The sequence below is a fragment of the Vanacampus margaritifer genome, chromosome 4, assembly GCF_051991255.1.
Source record: "Vanacampus margaritifer isolate UIUO_Vmar chromosome 4, RoL_Vmar_1.0, whole genome shotgun sequence".
Taxonomy (NCBI): domain Eukaryota; kingdom Metazoa; phylum Chordata; class Actinopteri; order Syngnathiformes; family Syngnathidae; genus Vanacampus; species Vanacampus margaritifer.
Window position 1 is genome coordinate 21,227,054 of NC_135435.1, and position 20,685 is coordinate 21,247,738.

The following is a 20,685-nucleotide window of genomic DNA, read 5'->3' on the forward strand; positions in this document are numbered from 1 at the left end:
GCCTTGCTCCACGTTCAGTGACGATGCTCAGAAAGCAAAGAAATATTCTGCTTAATTGGAAGCAAATGTCATCACATGTATTTATAGTTCCCCATCCAGGTCCACTGTCTCCACTTCTGATTTAAAAAACAATGGTAAGAAAAAGAAGCTTTGATTCTTCACTGAGCCCTAATAAATGTTGCGCTTTGAAACCTCCCAGTTTAAAGGCTTAAAGGACTCTCACCAATTGTTTTTCACAATAAATAGAAGCCATGCGGTGACCGTGAACTGCCCAGACGGCAGCAAGGAATGAAGAGGGAGTCAAAATCACCTTGGAAGAGCATCCCAGCGGACACCGGGCAGCTCCCAGCATCCAGTAAACACTGTCCATCTTGGCTACCTTTTATTTGAAAGGTGTGACAAACAAAGGCAGACCTGCATTGTAAACACGTGAGCTCATGGCTGTCTCCAGTTGCACGGCGACGGCTGAATTTGCCCAGAAAAAAAAAAAAAAAAAAAGTTGAGCTGAGGGGAACCAAAATGCACTCTGACACAAAATAAACCATTAGTGGTCACCGAGGGAGCTACACCGCCAGGTCACACGCTCGGGCCAACCTAGTAGACACTCTGAGACTAGGGAGGCTCCGAGTCTGGCACGGCAATGAAATTTAGCAAGTGAGTTGACTTTTAACCTTTGCTACCTCCAACGTGTGGCGATTTTGGATATTGCTCAAAATCAGGATGAGGATCGCTTTAAAAGAAACCCCGACTGTCATGACAAGTTTGCTCTATATTATTTATTTGGTTGGCTAACATAACTATGAGATTTATTTTTCAAAAATCATTTCCAGTTTAATACATTTTGTAGAAACTATATTTGGACGTACGCCGCCATTGTTATTTACGTCGTAATGTGAAACGCCTATAAAGAAAGCAAGTTTAGCCTCGTAGCGTTCCTAATGAAACGACATGCGATCGGGAGAGTTCACCCTTCCCTACGCCGTGCTCTCGTCATCAGACACATTCAAGAGTTTTGAACTTCTTAGTACTGTAAAAGGATAGTGAATTTGTGAGCTGGCCTTGAACCTTAGTTACTGCTGACCTATTTTGTCTGATATCATTCAAAAGAAAAAGAACACAAAGAACTGATAGAATAAAAATTAATTTAATACTATGCAAAATCAGAAGGGTTCCTGTTTGACACAAAAAATTGGTTGAGTTTTTTTTTTAAATTACTGGTTAAGGTTGTAGAATTGAAATCCAATGGAGCGGGGTGGGGGTGGGAGGGGGGGTGTGTTTGGGGGGTGGGGGGGGCAAAAGAGAGTAATGTCTATGTTGGCAAATTTTGAGTAGGAAAGTTTGAGGCCATCAGATAATCTAAAGAAAACAAACGTAATCCAGGGCGACTCCAGGACACGAGAGATGGCGGCGAGGTCAATTTGCTGATGTGAGATCATATTAACACAGTCAGGAGTAAATGTTTTATACATATGCTGATGCTATGAAACCAAAATGTCAACCCTCTAAAAACGACTAGTAGAAGACACTCTGACTTCTTCTGTAGTCGAATCAAGGGTACAACGGAGAAATACCGTCTGGGTTTGCAACAGTGACAGCAGCCAGTTTATTGACTGAAATAGATATGTGATCTGGGTGCGAGGCGGGGGAACGTCTCGCCCTTTGACCCCAGCCCTCAGGCATGGCCCTTATGCCCATTGGCAGATGTGACTTACTGGAGCAGACTTTCCTGTAGGGTGACAGCTTGTTAGCTTGACCCTCCCCCTTTTATGACACAAGAACTCTCACGCTGACTTGACTGTGAAGGAGCTAGCATTTATATATATATATATGGCATACTAGAGTGACTTTCAACATTTTTAGGAACTGGCAATCAAGTTTGATTACATTTTCAACAAATTCAACGTAAAATGTGAAACTGACTGGTAGGTTGGCAGCTGAAATGCAGTTAGTAATCATTAGTATTTTCAGCAAGTTTGTTTTCTTGTTTTTTTTTTTTTTTTTTAGTAGGTGTCTCAGCACTTCATTAAAGTGGTAGTCAACTTTAAAAATGTCTTGACAATAATATGTAATATGTGACCTCAGTAGTCTAAACATGACATTCTGATTAATATTATATTTGTGTAATAAAAGAATAAGATTTATGAAGCAAAATCCAGCCATTTTTTTCCATTTCAGGGGGTGGCCATTTTGCCACTTGCTGTCGACTGAAAATAACATCATTGTTGCTCAGAGGCTCAGGCAATGACCAATCGCAGCTCACCTGTGTTCTGAGCAACATTGATGTTATCTTCAGTCGACAGCAAGTGGCAAAATGGCCGCCCCCTGAGATGGATAAAAATGAATGGATTTTGCTCCAATATAACCAGAATACCACATTTAGACCAGTGGGGCTGCATAGAATGTATATTATTGTCAATTTTCTTGGAGGGGAGGGGTTGACATCCTCATTAAGAATGTATAGACAAAGCCTAAAAAAAAAATGGCCGCAGTGGATTTCAAATCTACACCATCAAGTAAACCATAATGCTTAGTGGTCCTTCCTACTGTAAGGTTCCTGCTTTTACATCAATCATTCTTAAGATTCAACAAATAGACAAAAACTGTCTGTATAGACAGCATGAATGAGTTTGCGAGATGTAATAAAAAGGGCACGGATAACTCAACCACGCCTCCTCTACTGTTGCTAGTCCGCCCCTTCACTCCATTTCAATCCCTGGGGAGACTCATTATCGGTGCGCGTCGTCTCCGCCCTCCCCAATGATTGGCACCATCAAGGACGCATCCACTCCGCCCATCAATGATGGGTGTGTGAGTTTCTTGGCTAGTCAGCAGGCAAAGACGCATGAGATTCTTGTGTCATTATTGAACAGGCTTGATATTAGGGACCAAGCAGCATTAAAAACCAAACCAAATTCATCCTTTTAAATCCAGGTTAAGACTATATTTTTTCCCCCCATACCAATGATAGAGGTTTTTAACTCTTTCACTGCCAGACGTTTTCAGAAACGGGTCGTTCCCAGTGCCAGCCGATTTAAGCATTTTGACTGATCTTTCAAGGTCCACAGAAAATGTTGTGTTTGGACTATGGAAACACACAAATTAAAGATTGGACTCTCATCTTTCATCAGAAAAAAAAAAGTTTGTTTCTACCTTATTCCGTTCTTCAGTAATCAACAATAGAAAATGGTTACTTTCACCGAAATGCTCTGTTTTGAAACAAAAAAACGGAGAAAAAGAGCTTTTTGTGAAACGATGTTATTTCATGCACTCTAGTGAATTGTACACTTCTTTTTGTCCATGAATGATGCTACAAACACCTAAATAGTGCTTTACTTCTGTAAAACGCTTTCACCAACAATGAAAAAGTGTTTTTTGATTGCAAAATACGTTTATTTCCATTCAACAGTGTAACAATTTGACAAAACAATTTCGCAAACGATTTACAAATGTGTGCAACTGTGGTACTACTTACAATTATGTGGATGTTTCAAATACAGTTTTTCTTTTTGTAACGCTCTCCTGCGTGCAAGGAGACGCCAGGACTCGCACAACAGTTTACTTTCACTTTCACATTGTGCAACGTGCAAACGTTACACTTCCTTGACGGCCTTTTTTTCCGGGGAATAAATAGCAAGTAGCAGACTGTACACACTTCTCCGGTGAATATGCATTGGACTCGGAGCACTCTCTGTCGTCCGATCGAACGTCCGCCTGCACGTGCTCGATTGTGCTCCGCGTTTACGACGCCGTCATAGCCGCAGCGTCAGCGGTTCCAATTTCGCCGTCAAGCTCGGATTCACCTTCATCATCATCGATGATGATCATCGTCGTCGTCATCAATGTGCTCCTTTAGTGTTGGTCGATCGCTTTTGTCTAGTAAGTGTAGCGCTGCTTTGCAAACGGGCACCTTCTGCGTTTCCTCCTCAGCCATCTAGCTTCCCCCCCCCCCCACACGTATTCTCCTGCCGCGTCAATGCTTTCCAGCCACGGAGTCATCATCATCATCATCGATGATGATCATCGTTGTCATCAATGTGCTCTTTTTGGTCGATGCTTTTGTCTTTGAAATAAAAAGGCTCGGGCGTGAGCTCCTCGCAAACCGGTCGCCATTTTTTTTTGTTTTCCATTCTGATCTCCTGCTCGACGCTCTAGCTCCGCCTCTACTGACGCCCACCCAATCTTGTCAAAAGACAGTCATCGCTGCCCTCTAGGGGCCAAAAATAGTCATTAGGCTCAAAAAACCTGGTTAAAATTTTCACCACATCTCCGGAAGGCTTCCCCCCACCCGTTTCAAAAAAAAAATTGGATGACGTCTTTTGACGTCATTGGCAGTGCTCCGTAGGTTTTTACTTGACGTCTTTAAACGTCAGTGGCAGTGAAAGAGTTAAAAACATTTTAAAAATCCTTTTCCATTTTTTTCTTACACTGTATATTTCTTTACTTTGTAAATGTTTCCCGCCTTTTCCCCGTGTAGCTATTCCGTAACGATCCTTAAAGGCATGCTCTGATCACATTAAACAACTTTAGGATGAAGTGCAACATTCCTACAATATATCAAAAATGCTTGTGTATTAGTTCATTTTTATTGCTGTCCTAATATGTGAGAATGAGAACCTGTCAATTATCTCCACCCGTGCAAGGCATGACTCGACATCTAAGTGGAAGGAAAAGAGCTAGCGCTTAGCAGAGAGAGGTGTCACTTGTTCTCAGTATTAGCGCTGGAGCAGATAAGAAAACAGATGGGACAGGGCAGGTCAGAGGGCCATGCTACGGCTGACAGCTTTGTTTATTTGGCCTGTCTCTGATATCCTGCTTCCAGCTCCCCCCACTGCTTGCACACTCCTCACGCCCGACCTGGAAGTGACCACGGGTGGATCAAGGCCGCTTTTCACCCGAGACTCAACACTACCTGGCCCGCTCACCACTAAGGCCAACTCAAAACACATGGGGCAAGCGTGGGCTTATTACTCCACTTTGACAAGAACAACAATTGGCAAATTTGTTCTGGCTCGGTTGGGGGGGGCGTTAAAATACTGTAGGCTGGGATGTCGGCCAGAATAAACATAGCTGACCTCGACAAATAGATCAGATAAACGTGATGGAAACTCCTGAGATGAAGTCTATGACGATATGTGTGTGACTGAGATGACATCATACAGGGGTTAAACTCCATCTGTGTGACGATTTGTGAGGTCTGAAAATGCACCAGAAATGATAACCCCTCATGGACAGCAGCAGATAAGAACGATCACTGGGATTCCAGTCACACCAAACTAAAGGGGGTCCTTGAGCTAGTGGAAGATAGCGAACATTTTGGATTGCTATGGCGGAGAGCAAAAAACTGAATTTGAATTGCATCAAATTAACTTAGTTACATATTAGTAACTCTTTACCTCGCTTGGCCACATACAAACAGATAATGTTTAATTAGTGGCTAAAACTGAAACCCAGCCTGTCCTAGCCTAAATTCATGTGAAAATAGAACAAATAGAACAAATAGAATTTTACTTAATGGCCTTAATGCTTTTTTTTTGGGGGGGGGGGTATCTTGAAATTGACTGTTCACAGGAATTTCAAAGTATGTACTCACATTTACGAAATATCTGACTCATTGCACTTTAAGACAATCAAAACTCATTCACACCCAGCCATTTTTACTGAAGCAACCCCCTTCACTCCCGGCTGTTTAACTGGATTTTGACAGATTTTGCAAGGCCCACAGAATATTGTGTTCTATTGCTATAAAAACATGGAACCTACCAAAAGAAAGATTAGAGTCTCTTCTTTCATCAGGACAAAAAGTATATTTCTATCTGTTTCCGTTTTGCAGCAATTAGCATTAGAATATAGCTAAGTTTCATCATTATTCACAAATCTGCTTAAAACTATGGGTAAATCAGCTTGTTTGCCACATGACCCTGGTTGATCTCTTATACTTTGCTGCCACCTGCTGGCCGTTTTTGTAATTACTACAATTTCTCTCATGCGTTCTCTGCAGTTCAGAGACTGCATCAAAGCCTTATGTATGCTCTAGCATAAAAAAAACATTTAAAAAAAGTATAAATACGTCTTTGGGACAAATAAAAGACTTAAAATAAAACATTTTTGGGAGCAAAAGAGTTAAGAATCTTAGTAATTTATATTTACAATTATTTCAATAAAATATTAATTAAATATATTAACTATATATAATATGAATGTACAATACAAAAATATACATAACATGAATATAAAATAAAAAAACATAAAAATTGGTAGCCTACTCCAATCGTGCCCTTGTGAATTGAATCGAATCCATTTTGGAAATTTGAATTGATACCCAACCTACGTGCTTTGTCACAGTAGTTTAAATTTTATACATCATTTACACATTTTTCTCTTGTATGAATGGTACGGTGAATAAACTGCTTTTGAATTTACTTCATTCGGACATGTACATCAGTAGCACATGATTAAAATACGTTTATCATTTTCAATTATTTTCGAGGCAAAAAGGGGAAATTACTCAGTCTATCACATTTTGTGCAACCGATAATGAAGTTGTTTTTTTCCCGTGTATAATTATCATAAAGTTACATAAGACATATATACAGATTCCACTGGATGCTGAATTTCTCAAAGACAAGTCATGTATGCCAATTTCTGTTTTTCAATTATTCCTTGGTCTGCAATGAGAGAGCTTTGAAATTTCCACTAATTTTTAACCAAACAAATAGCAACACAGCTCAGATCTCACGGTCAAAATTAACAACTTTTTACTCAAACCAACTCAGGATTGTATTGAATTCAACAAGACTGTCTAAACTAATTGGAATGGCAACAACCATTTTTATAGAGGGATTACAACACAAGAGGCTTAACACTCTTTCAAATGCCCCATAGCGGACAATTTGTAGTCCCCCTCCCACCTCTAAACACAGCAGGAAAAACCAAAAACAAAGTGGCGCCGAAAAACAACCAAAACATCTGCGGGGCATCGGAGCCGCCCCGCACACACACTTTTAAGCCAAGCAGATGGTTTGTCTCCGCCATCACCCTCACACACATACACACGGATCACACTGCAGAGCCGCCAAACTGTCAGAGGAGGGGGTGGTAGCCGGGATGCAGGCTTGAAAAATTAGAAAAATCACACATGAACATCCGTGCTTTCTGGATGTGTGCTGTACGGGGGAGGAGGGTGTGTGTGTGTGTGTGTGTGTGTGTGTGTGTGTGTGTGCGCGCGCGTCTGGACTTCTTCTCTGTCTCTCGGCCTCGCTCAGCGCGATGCAGACCTGTTGAGACAGCGAGGGCCGACTCCTGTTTAGACTGGGCCGGCGCCAGTCGTCCCCTCGAGTCGCCCTCAGCAGCGACAGGTGAGACACTTCAGTCGGCCATCATCACGCTCGCCGCTGACAACGCTGTGACACGCCACAGTCAATCCATCATTCCCGTCACAAGCCCAAAACTCCCCATTTCACATGTAGTGTTAAGGAATTTTCCTTTCATTGATGTGAGAATGTCTCCAATTTTTTTTGTGGATTCTGAAGATGAGAATTGCAGGCATCACAGGACACACAGCAAGAAACAACAGTCTGTTTATTATTGACTATAACGACCAAGGTGCATTTAACTCATTCACTGCCATTGACGGCTATAGACGTCAAAAATTCTTTTTAACAATTTCTTAGTTTCACATTTTTTTCCCACTTTTGTTAACAAGACTATAAAAACCTAGAAGAAAATGTATTGTACGTTTAGAACAGATATAACATTTGTGATTAATCGTGAGTTAACTATTGAAGTCATGCGATTAATTACAATAAAAAAATGTAATCGTCTGACGCCCCTAATTATTTAATAATATTTTCTTTTCTTTTTTATTACTTAATTATTTAAACTCAAGATTAATCACAAATTTTATATTATATATGTTCTATATGTACAATATTTTTTTTCTAGGTTTACATACTCTTGTTAACAAAAGTGGAAAAAACTAATCAAACTTGTTCAAATGAATTTTTGACATCTATAGCCGTCAATGGCAGTGAATGAGTTAATTTACAAACCCCAAAGTTGAGACCTTGCGTAAAATGTAAATAGAATGCAATAATTTTGCAAAGCCTTTTCAAGCCATATTCAATTAAATACGCTACAAAGACCTGGGGTTCATTTCACAAAGCATGTTCAACAAACAGCGAGACGAACCCTGAACAGCAAGTTGACGTGCCCTGAGAAAGGAAACTCTGCGTTTTCAGTTCCAGGACAGCTGATTTGAGGTCGTTATATCAACGCTGAGTTGTTTTACCAGGCTACACTAAAAAGTCCACATCAATGGAGCCCCGATTCGCGGTGGCGCCCTCTGCATCCGCGTCCCCCCTCAACTGAAAATCTTAATGCGATCATACGATCATCGATTGGCCTGGTCCTTTTCTACTTGGGCACGGAGGACGCGACATTAAACATTTGGACTTGTCAGACCACAGCACACTTTTCCACTTCGAGTCATTCAATCTCGTATAAGCCTGGCGGCCCAGAGAAATCTATGGCGGTTCTGGGTGTTGATATGACTTTCGAGAGTTCGAACTTTGTAGATGTAGCGACAAATTGTGTTAACTGACAATGGTTTTCTGAAGTGATCCTAAACTCACGTGGGTCCTTTGCATGATGATGCCGGTTTTTAATGCAGTGCGGCTCGAGGGATCGAAGGTATTCAATGTTGGCTTTCAGCCGTGCCACAGAGATTCTCTAAATTCTCGGAATCTCTTGATCATATTATGGACCGCATCAAAGAGGCATCAAATTCTCTCCTTTTTTTTTTTCTGGAGAGCTCAGTATAGTTCATTCGGTAATTTTACCGATTTGACATGTCATCATCATTGCTCTCTCTTTTTTTTTTGTTTTTTGTATGTTAGTGAGTATGTGTGTGTGCGTGTGTGCATGCATGCGTGCGTGCGAGTGTGTGTGTATTCATTAGTTCACCTAAAACCTATTAAAAAAATCCCATACCGTTCACCTAAACCGAACACTTCCAGCCAGAGTCGTGAGGCCGTCAGGAGACCCGAGGAAGGACCAAAGAAAAGAGAGCAATGATGATGACATGTCAAATCGGTAAAATTACCAAATGAACAATACTGAGCTCTCCAGGAAAAAAAAAAAAAAGAGGCATCAAATTGAAATGAGAGAATAACTGCAACTACGGGCCATTCGGTCCCTGTACGACCGATGTCAGAGTCTGGTCCGCATTGCCGGCAGTAAGTCGAATTTGTTTCCGGTGAGGGTTGGACTCCGCCAAGGTTGCCCTTTGTCACCGATTCTGTTCATAACTTTTATGGACAGAATTTCTAGGCGTAGCCGAGGCGTTGAGGGGGTCCGGTTTGGTGGCCTCAGCATTGCATCTCTGCTTTTTGCAGATGATGTGGTGCTGTTGGCTTCTTCAAGCCGTGACCTCCAGCTCTCACTGGAGCGGTTTGCAGCCGAGTGTGAAGCGGTTGGGATGAGGATCAGCACCTCCAAATCCGAGACCATGGTCCTCAGTCGGAAAAGGGTGGAGTGCCCTCTCCGGGTCGGGGAGGAGGTCCTGCCCCAAGTGGAGGAGTTCAAGTATCTTGGGGTCTTGTTCACGAGTGAGGGTAGGTTAGAGCGGGAGATCGACAGGCGGATCGGTGCAGCGTCTGCAGTGATGCGGACGCTGTATCGGTCCGTTGTGGTGAAGAAGGAGCTGAGCCGAAAGGCAAAGCTCTCGATTTACTGGTCGATCTACGTTCCTACCCTCACCTATGGTCACGAGCTGTGGGTCGTGACCGAAAGAATAAGATCCCGGATACAAGCGGACGAAATGAGTTTCCTCCGCAGGGTAGCCGGGCTCTCCCTTAGAGATAGGGTGAGAAGCTCGGTCATCCGAGAGGGACTCAGCGTCGAGTCGCTGCTCCTCCACGTTGAGAGGAACCAGTTGAGGTGGCTCGGGCATCTGGTTCGGATGCCTCCTGGACGCCTCCCTGGGGAGGTGTTCCGGGCATGTCCTACCGGCAGGAGGCCCCGGGGACGACCCAGGACACGCTGGAGAGACTATGTCTCTCGGCTGTCCTGGGAACGCCTTGGGGTCCCGTCGGATGAGCTGGCTGAAGTGGCTGGGGAGAGGGAAGTCTGGGCTTCCCTGCTAAAGCTGCTGCCCCCGCGACCCGACCCCGGATAAGCGGAAGAAGACGGACGGACGGACGGACGGAGAATAACTGCAACTGTTTTATTTTGAAATGGTGGTAAACTTGTTTGTAATTGCATGCCTTGAATGCTTACATGCCACAAAAAAGGTTTTAGGTGAAAGTTTGAACCTGAAATGATATCATACTGTATTTTATATATTTCCATTATTGCAAGTGAGTCCAAATTCAAACAAACTGGAACTTTATGAGCATTTTGGGTGCATTCAACCAACAAAGGTTCTTTTTGATTTTGTCATTAAGATTTATTTACTGACAAAATTGGATTAGAGGTTAGGGTTAAAGGACAATATCACAAATTACCTCTGGCCTTAAACATTATTACTAACAAAAATCGGGCACATGCAGCTATAGAATGAGTGGTGATTAGGCCTTGAAGGAGGTCTGGCACTACTACTGACTGCCATTCTAGTTTTATACCTCGACTTAATAGGCAGACAATAAACACGCAACATAGACATGTTTTGACAACAGTGTGTGAAACTGTTCAAAGTCACCTAGAAAACAAGAGGTGACGTGTTGCATTGTTGGCTGGCTTCCATCAGATCTAGTTTCTTTTATTGCATGTACATATACTGTATGAAGCAGCATGCCTGCTGTGTGCTGTACAACAAGACTCATCAAATCAGCAGGGCTCCTTCACTGAGTGCTGATCACAGCCAACAGTCGGCCAAATCCCAAGTTCAAGTTTTTGGAACTGACGATTTATTTTCAAAATCTATTTTGTGCAATACTGTAAAACATCCAACGTGTCTGGTTACTTTTCATGCATTTTGTATCATATGGCTTGAATTACAGGATTTGAAACATAACGCAGAGGTTTTTACAATCCTTTTTTTTGTGAACTTGTGATCAAATTTGCAGATACGAATTCCCCAGCGCTGTACTATAATTTGCCCCCTTATGAAGGTGAATATTACACTATTCCCCCACGACAGCTTTACAATCTTCAAGGTTAAATGAGGACCAATTGCTAAGCAATATATTACCTCTAGACCGTTCGCAGTTAAATGGGCTGATGGTTATAAATATTAGTAATCATTCGGGGGAAAACACAAGACTTCTGCGCTGAACTAATGATCAATAAATCAAAACTGTCCCTACGTTCACCCCTGTGCGGGATTTGACGCGCGCAAGGCTTGTCATAAAACGAGATCGCTGAGGAATTTGCTATTTATTGCTGCTTACCAAGCACTGACAGTGGACATCTGTTTAAAATGCGCAGTGAGGGCGCGCGTTGTGTGGAAAGCATTCCTCGCAATGTCGGGCGACCCCGGACGGCGTGCGACCAGACCTTTGAAATGTTGCCACTGAAATGAACGGGCTCAGCCGTTTTGAATGAGCCTCCATGAAGAATATCAGTCAGCCATAACGGAGATGACAGGTAACACAAAAAGACCTTTTGTTATGGATGTTACTACAAAAAAAAACGCAAAATAAAAAAAGCAAAAAAATTCTCCAGGTCTTAACAGTTTGATATTTCGAGATTTAAAATAGTCCGTCTCCGTTTCTCCCATGTATCATTATTTACTAGCCGCTTGGCTACAGTACAGTATGTCAAGCAAGATAAAGTGTTTTTGCCAAGGCCTGAAAACAAAAAAGCTCTAAAACGCCCATAGATCACAAAACCATGACATCATGGAGGCAAGATGGAAAAAGAGAAATTTCCATCACATTATGCAGGATCAACGGTAGCTGCTTCGAAGAATCTACACATTTATACATATTTTAAAAAATATTTATTTAATCACTATACCGTGTATCACATTCCAGATTAATATTTCATCAAAACATTCCTCTTTTTTTCTAAGCATGAGAGCCCACCTTTTCAGTCATCACTGTACATCGTGTGTGGGTATGTTTTAACATGCGCAAGCCGACTTGGAGGCCGCATTTGAAAGCATTAAAAATCATAGCTTTATTAAGTAATTTGACCTTTCATTTCTTTGAACTCTGCACCAGTGAGACTCGGCTCAGTGAAAATACAGTAGATTGATACGGAAAATGGAAATCAATTCGACTTTGCTCTACTTCAATACAAATTGAACGGGGCAGTTGTGGTGTGAATTAAGTGACAACAACCCTCTGGTTCTGCCATTTATGAACTATACTGACACATGCGCACGTCTTCTATTCTCAAAAAGATCGATTTTTTTTAGTATTTAAATAAAAAACATGATGGTTTGAAAAAATTTTTTTTTTTTTAAATGCTCTTTTTTCTTGTATTAATGAGAATAAATGACATAATTATCATGTTGGGATTAAAAAACATGTTTTGATTAGTTGTTTACATGTAGTGGAAATTCCAAATACTCACGGTTGGGCACTACGGATATGCAAATTTGTGGATTTTTAAAAAAAAAACTTCAATACAGACGCTCCCCAACTTACGAACGAGTTACGTTCCGAGCGATCGTTCGTAAGGTGAATTTGTTCGTAAGTTGCTTCAGTGCTATATTTTGTATTATAATTTATGTTTAAAGAGAATACGTACAGTACTGTACTACGTATGTTAGAGAGAGAGAGCGAGAGACACACACAGTATGTACAGTACATGTACGTAATAAGATAACTTACTTTACTTACTTAATTACTTTTGGAAGATGTACTCGATGCTTAAGGATTTGATGGAGGAGGAGGAGGAGGAAGAGGAGGATTTTATATCATGAGAGGTTCTTCGTCGTCGCTGGAATGGGCTTCAAAAGTTACTTCCTCCTCCGTAACTTCAATGTAGGAAGAAGTTGAGGGTCGCGGAGAAGAAGATGAGGGTTGATGAGTATCTTCCTTGGAGGATTTACTAGAAACTGGCCGAAAGAAGCGATCTAACGACGATTGCACAGTTTTCTTCTTTTTTCATCATAAATGATGCGGTAGCACTGTATGGCATCATTCAATTGATTTGCAACCTTTGTGCAAGGTTCAATATTTGGGTCTTGCTGCTCGAAAAGTGCGATGGCTTTATCTATGAGCGACAGGCGTTTCTTCTTCTTCCTCCTCCTCGACACGTTGCTGAGCCTCCAATGCTGGGTGAGCTCTCACAGCGCCAAGCGTCGGTATTAGCGGCGGAAAGAAGCACTACAGTACTCGGAAAAAGGTGCGCAATAAAAAATCTAACTTACAGCATCTCTTTCCGAACATTTTTTGACATGCGCGCAGACATGTTCGTATGTACCGTTGTTCGTAACTCGAATGTTCGTAAGTAGGGGAGCGTCTGTAGTTGAAATTCCAAATACTCACGGTTGGGCACTATGGATATGCAAATTTGTGGATTTTTTGAAAAAAAAAAACCCTTCAATATATGAACTTTTTTCATACAAAAAGCATGTTGAATTTTCATCAGTGTTTTCCGTTTTTATCTATTCGCAGGGTTCCACTCCACTGTACAAGTCATATAGTAACGTAATATATCTTATTTTTTTCTTTGCAGTTTTTCCACCTCTGTTGATGTATCAAGTTAGATTAATAAATAGAATTTTCAATCAGTACAGGAATGCGTATGACAAATTAAATAGGGTACCTTCTACTCTGACTAATTTGTGATATTACTGTTTAGAGTATTATTGTGGAGAAACTCAGTCACATTAATGCTAATGTTTGCTCTAGACAGTAGCCTGCATTTTCTGTATCTAATTTCACACACTCCACTTGAGTCCAATAAAAGTATGATCAATTACAGAGCCCACCGGATGCGCGCACACGCAACAAAAAACAATAACGCACACTGAAATGTCCGCCGTGACCGGCCCGAGTCTCCTCTTGCAGCACTCATTCATAGCCTCTAAAAGCCTCTTCCATTTAACAGTGGGCCCCCAGGCTGTGAGTGACAGCCAACAGAATGGACCGTATGTTGTCACGTTCCCAGCCTGGAGGGAGGCCTGGCACAGCACTCAGGAAGGAGGGAGGAGGTCTGGGCATGTGCCACAGACCAGCAAACTGGAGCAGAGTTTCACATGTCCATGGAGAGAGTTGCTGTTGCCTGCAGGCAGAGTGGCACGGGCGGCTGGCCTTTTGTGTTCAACGTGAATGAAGATTTGATGAGATTTGATCACCATTTGACCAAAGAGCATCGCGGCCTTGTGAGAACATTGTCCAGATGTTGTTTGATCCGCTCTTGTGTTTCCAGTTTAGAAAAACATGCGGTACAGTATGACAACTACTTGACCTCCTATTGAACAGGGCAGAAGTGACTGTGCTCCAGTTTATACAATGTCATGAATGACAGCATGGAGCAAAATATATGTTAGGGCAGGTTTCTATTGTGGAGCTGGTTCTACTGGAAATGGCTAAAGATTTATTTATTAGGGACACTTGCACAATCTAGTGAGCGTCCACACAAGAGCCGCATCACAATTATTTGCCTCTGAAATGAGCAAGTTTATAAATCAGGTTGTAGTAAAGAATTAGATTATGCCGCGAAACACAAAATAAAAAATAAGCAACGCAATTTAAAAATGTATGAAATATAAAACAAAAAAATACCAAATGATATGCATATAATATAAATTATAATGAATGCATACATATTAGATCAATAAAAAAACATAAACAACAATATAATATATATTATAAACAAACAAAATATAATATAGTCGGAAAGGAAAGAATTTGAAGTTGGTTGAAGAACAAAAACTAAAAACTCCGAACAAAAAGATTAAGTAGTCTACAGGCTTGGACTCGCATTCCAAAATCCACATTCGCTATTTGTTTACTGTTTAACCTGTGAGTCCAAAATAAACTCAAATGGGTTACTATTGGTAATTGTAATTTTGCTCCAAAACATGTCATGTTCCAAAAGCATGAAAAATCAAATTTTTGTCTAAATGGAAAATAGGGTGAACTTATATAGCACTTTATCTACACCCTATAATGCTTTTTTCAAGCCTCATAGTCACTTTTTAAAAATATATCAGAGAGTACACTGACGCACTCAATCTAAGGAACGTTTTTCCTTTTAAGTTTAAAATAACTTACTTTACCAGCAAGGATCTTTCGCCGTACACTGACCAACAGCAAAACTCTGTGTGTTTTTAACTTTTTTTTAACTTTTGGTCAAGTTTTAAATCCATCGATGTTCTGTTGTAGCAGCTAGCTAGCGCTAAGCTAACCAGGGAGGCTTCACCGCCTTCAAGTTTGCAAACTCCCGTCGCTCTAGTGCGGCGTCAGAGGCCAGCAGTGAAATCACGACAAAGCCTTGATAAGCTTACTGGTTGATAAACAATTAAATTTAATGCCCATTAGCTGGCTAAACATTCTTGTACATGCACAAACATTATGGTATGGCCCTTGAAGAGCACACGATGCTTTGTGCTCCCCAATTTGCAACGTTTTTTTTTTTATTGTTGTAACATCCACTTTACTTAAACATGTAGTAACAGACCATTAAATAATAATGAACCTGAACTTACCAGAAATTATAGTAAAGAAATAGTAGTCTTAAAATAGACATTGGGGGATAAATAAAAACTCTAAACTAAAAAAAAGATTAAGTAGTCTACAGGCTTGGACTCGCATTCCAAAATCCACATTCACTATTTGTTCACTGTTTAACCTGCGAGTCCCAAATAAACTCAAATGGGTTTGCTCAAAAACATGTCATGTTCCAAAAGCATGAAAAATCAAATTTTTGTCTAAATGGAAAATAGAGTGAACTTATATAGCGCTTTATCTACACCCTATAATGCACTTTTCAAGCCTCAGAGTCACTTTTTAAAAATATATCAGAGAGTACACTGACGCACTAGCGCAGCTATATACTAGTAGTCTTCAAATAGACATGGGGGGGGGGGGGGGTAGAAGAAGAATCAAAGAACAAGAAAAAATGTGAAATTGATACTTCTCCCATTGTCTGGCCCTCATGTGCGGCTACCTTCACCTATAAAAAAAAAAAAATCCCCCTCAATCAGGGTCTTTGAAAGGGTCTTTAGATCCAGCAAACGGTGGGGGGAGGAAGGGGGGGGTGGCCTATTCCGTTCAGGTATGCAAGCGAGAAAGGCGACGTGGAGCGAGGGCAAGGTGTTGACAGTGAGTGGCAGGTGGAGCGACTGTTTCACAGTTCACTTGGAGATTCATCAAGCATTTTGGACGGCCTCCTTTTGCAACGGCGTCGGCGGCGCCGTAACGCGATACCCGGCCCGAGGGATACTGTAATGTTCTTACATGAATCGCCCCTGAACCAAACCATAGCCTCCTGGTGACAAATGATGCGCGCTTCCACTGTCTTTCTTGCTTTCCATTCCGAAGAGCTTTTCAACTTTTGTTTTGCGTGCCCGTGTTGTGACAAGGCCTCTAAATTGATTGAGCCGTGCCCCGGGATCTGACACGACAGCGTGTTGCCTTCTATTTGTTGATTACTATTGATTTTCTTTGATACTTCATTTAAAAATCAATGGCAGGAGCACAAGAAAAATAGGCGCAGTTTACACGTGCTTTAACATACTATTGTGCGGCGGCGAAGGCCGCGCTTTTGGCAGTCGCCGTGATGGAGGCGGCCAATTAGGCGGAAAGCTCTTAACAGGTGAAAGAGAGAGGCCTGGCTCGGATCGATGGCGCGCTTTCTTCTCCAATCACAGAAAGTGGTCATAAATTACGGCGCATCTGTTTTGTTTCCACGACAGCCACGAAGCGTGGAAGCAACTTTTTTTATTTGTTATTTCTTGGGATCCCTCGCTCTGTCCAGGAGTCGCACTTGTGAGCCATCTTCCATCATTAGATGGCATACGGAGAGGACAAGTGTCACATAACAGTGCAGCGGCAGCGTGATATATGTCAGGGAAATTTGACCTGTCTCACTAAATGTAAATTTACAACGGAGGTGTTTGTCTATTTGCTCTAAGTTATGCTCGGCTCCGCATACAGGCCACTCTAACTGTATTAGGTCCGTATGCACATAAACACCTTTTATATGCATTTTGACCTTTCGTCAACACGCTAACTGCTTGTCCGGAGAAACACGGTAAAGATGTAGGCGGGAAATTTCCCTTGTATGACGTGACAACACACCCCGTTACATCCTTAGCAGGTTTGTTACTACTTAATATATTTAGAATCAATGATCGATTTTTCTGTCAATTAATTGATTTTATTTTGTGTTAAACTGCATTATCAAACCATTTTTCCTGATTAATGTTTACTCATTGTTGTTGTAGTCAAATTTGTTGTTATCCACGTAATAGCAAATGTTTTCAAAAGTTATTTCGAGCATCTTACTGGAAGGGATTGTGTTTAACCCTGGAGAACCCAAGAACCTTTTTCTTCTTTGGAAAATTATGAATTATACATTAAATGACTGCTATAAGTTCACTGAACACCAAAATATATGTTTTTTCAATTTTAACCCTTTTTTTGAACTAGCTCAGAGTTGCTAATTTATCAAAATATATATATATAAAACATACTCCTAGGCATTCTGCAACATGATATGAAATAGATTAACAAAAAAAACACAATTTTACCATCTGATGGTTTGCTGAGAAGATGGTTTTGTTTGGATTGATTTCCAGCTCAACAAAACAGCATGTTGCCAGCCATCTTGTCACCACCACTCTGGCTCATGTAAGTGCAATATTCATCCACTAGATGGCCCCATGCAGGGGTCAGAAGTGGCACTCTGGACTTTTGAAGTTAAATTTGTAAAAAAAAAAAAAAAAAGGTCTTTGTTATTTGAGTAGCAGAATTTATAGGGGGCAAATTTGACCCCGTGGGTTCTCCAGGGTTAATGACCTTGAAGGCCCCACTGTACTCCTACTTACAATTCTACCCTCTCATATAACCATCACCATAGCAACATAACACGTAGGATAACCTTAACTCTGTACAAAACAGACAACTTGATTGAATTTTATTCACAATACATTTTCTTTAATGACTATTTTCTAAGAAAGATCGATGTTCTCATGACGCGTTCGAATTTCTTTTCGTCTTGTCGGTGGCACGAATCTTTTCCTCTCTTATTCACACTTCCCTCTCACCACCCCCTTTAGCCCCAAATCAAGCATGCAGAAAGGAGCAGGCAGGTCGTCTCCAGCAGACCCGAACGCTCTGTTCTCAGAGTACTCACCTTTCACCCGGCGTGAATGTGACGCGGCATCGCTCGGGCCCCTGCGGCCCCGCGGAGACCAGAACACAACACCCGCCAAACAAACCAGCGAGGAGATCCAGTGGGGCTGCTGAAAGACACAAGGTGGCATAAAGAAAAGCAGGCAGCGCAAACAAGCCAGCGACATTGTAGAAGAGACAGAGAGATGACACTGAGGTTACATACGGAGAAGTTGAGGCGCCTTCTTCTTACATAAGGAGGCAGGTGGCTTTGTGCGCGGACCAAAGCTGATAGTGTGCTGCGTATCTCATCTCTGTGCTGTAACACAAGCGACATCATTTACACTTAAAAAAAAAAACAAAAACGCACAATTATAAAGTGGAACATTCACAGTTGGATTTGGAGTTTAAGCAATATTTTTGGGACCAACCAGTACAAACCAGTATGTTTGAGCCAAACAATTAAATACCAATTACATACACACATTAATTCAATTATGCACACTCTAAAAACAGTTGGGTCGAAAATAACCCAACTATGGGTCAAAAATGGACCGATCCTCTACTTGGGCCAATTGGACCCAACTTTGAGTCAAGAAATGGGTCTTTTAGTGTCAAACAACTCATAAATATTATTTAGATCCTTTGCGTGGGTCAAAAAATTGGGTCAATGACCCAAGTAAAGGATTTGACCAATATTTATGACCCAACTTTTTAGTTCAAATAAATAACTCAAAAAGATGGGTCGGGTCCCAAAATTTTTTGTTATTTTGTGGGTTATTAATTTGACTCAACTTTTTAGTTCAAATAAATAACCCAAAATGTTTGGTCGGTCCCCCAAAAATAGGTTGTTTTAAGGGTTAACTTTTTGTTTTAGAAAAATAAACCAAAATGTTGGGTCGGTCCCTTTTTGACCCTATTTGGGTTATTTTTGACCCAAGTGTTTTTATTGTGTGTGTTAGGTGTGCTAAGCGCGAGCCAACGTGCCGCCTAACCACTGTATTGTAAACTTTGAAAACACCATTGAATCAAGAAATGGGTCTTTTAGTGTTTCAAACCACTCATAAATATTGGTCAGATCCTTTACTTGGGTCAGAAAATGGGGTCAATGACCCAAGTAAAGGATCTGACCAATATTTATGAGTTGTTTGACACTAAGAGACCCATTTCTTGACTCAATGTTGGGTCAAATTGATTCATAAAGTGGATCGGTCCGTTTTTGATCCATAATTGGGTTACTTCGGGCCCAACTGTTTTTAGAGTGTGCATGCTAAAACAAATAACACAAATCTGAAAGCAAAATGAAATCTTTGCTCTCCATTATGTCTGTCAGGTGTTTTCAAAATTTACAATACAGTGGTTAGGCGGCATGTTGGCTTGTTTTTAGCACACCTACCACACACTCTAAAAACATTTGGGTCAAAAATAACCCAAATTGTGTCAAAAAGGGACCAACCCAATGTTTTGGTTTATTTTTCTAAAACAAATAGTTAACCCACAAAACAACCTATTTTTGGGGAGCAATCAAACGTTTTGGGTTATTTATTTGAACTAAAAAGTTGAGTCAAATGAATAACCCACAAAATAACTCAATTTTTGGGGACCGACCCAGCTCTTTGGGTTATGTGTGTAAAGAGAATAACCCAAAACCCACTATTTGGGGTTGTTTTGTGGTCGACCCATTTTAAAAACCCAAAAATTTTACAACCCAATTTTTGGATTGTTATTCATCTTACCCAACTTTTTGGTTTAATAAATAACCCAAAACATTGGATCTGTCCCTTTTAGACCCAATTTAGATTATGTTTGACCCAACTGTTTTTACAGTGCATAGTTCTTAAGTTCCAATTTTGAACATCCCGGTTCTCTGGCTCCTCCCACATTCCACAGACATGCATGTTGAGTTGACTGAAGGCTCTAAATTGTTCATAAGTGTGAATGTGAGTGTGAATAGTTGTTTGTATGTATGTGCCCATAGCTGTGATTGGCTGGCGACCACCCGCCTAGTGTGTTAAAGGCTCCAGCTCATTTGTGACCATAATGACGAGAAGCTATATAGAAAATGGATGGATGGCTACATTATACTTTACATTTGAAAGTTTTAAGAAATCAGAGTGATGATGATGATCTATGGAAAAACACATTTGAACGTACAAATTGGAAGTCAACCAGTTTTATGGAATGAATTTGTGTCATTTTGGAGTTTTTTTCATGATGGATTATGAAGAAAATTCAAGGTCAGTGAATCATGCAATAATTTATCACACCACAAACCAACTTCATTCAGGTAGATTTTTGTAAATGTTTTATGATTCTCAATTACATAAATTCGCCACTGATTCACTGCGAGTCCTCAAATCAGTGGCGGTTCCTAACAGATGCTCTATCAGTATTAGTTCCCAGGTGCATCATCCATTTAAGAAAATAAACACACCTCCTCAAATAGACAAGT

At 40.9% G+C, this 20,685-nt stretch overlaps 1 long non-coding RNA gene across 4 annotated transcripts in view; it reads right to left on the bottom strand.

Annotated features, from left to right (window-relative positions):
- LOC144050446 (uncharacterized) overlaps positions 1-20,685 on the bottom strand; it is an 81,148-nt gene that overhangs the window by 16,769 nt on the left and 43,694 nt on the right. For 2 of the 4 annotated variants that reach the window (XR_013293849.1, XR_013293848.1), the window contains exons 2-3: positions 18,460-18,552; positions 18,256-18,364 (exon numbers count right to left, since the gene is read on the bottom strand). This is a non-coding gene — a long non-coding RNA (uncharacterized LOC144050446). Of the gene's footprint in view, positions 1-15,957; positions 16,072-18,255; positions 18,365-18,459; positions 18,553-20,685 lie in introns of those variants that run through there. The other 2 variants (XR_013293847.1, XR_013293846.1) reach the window with 2 other exon arrangements.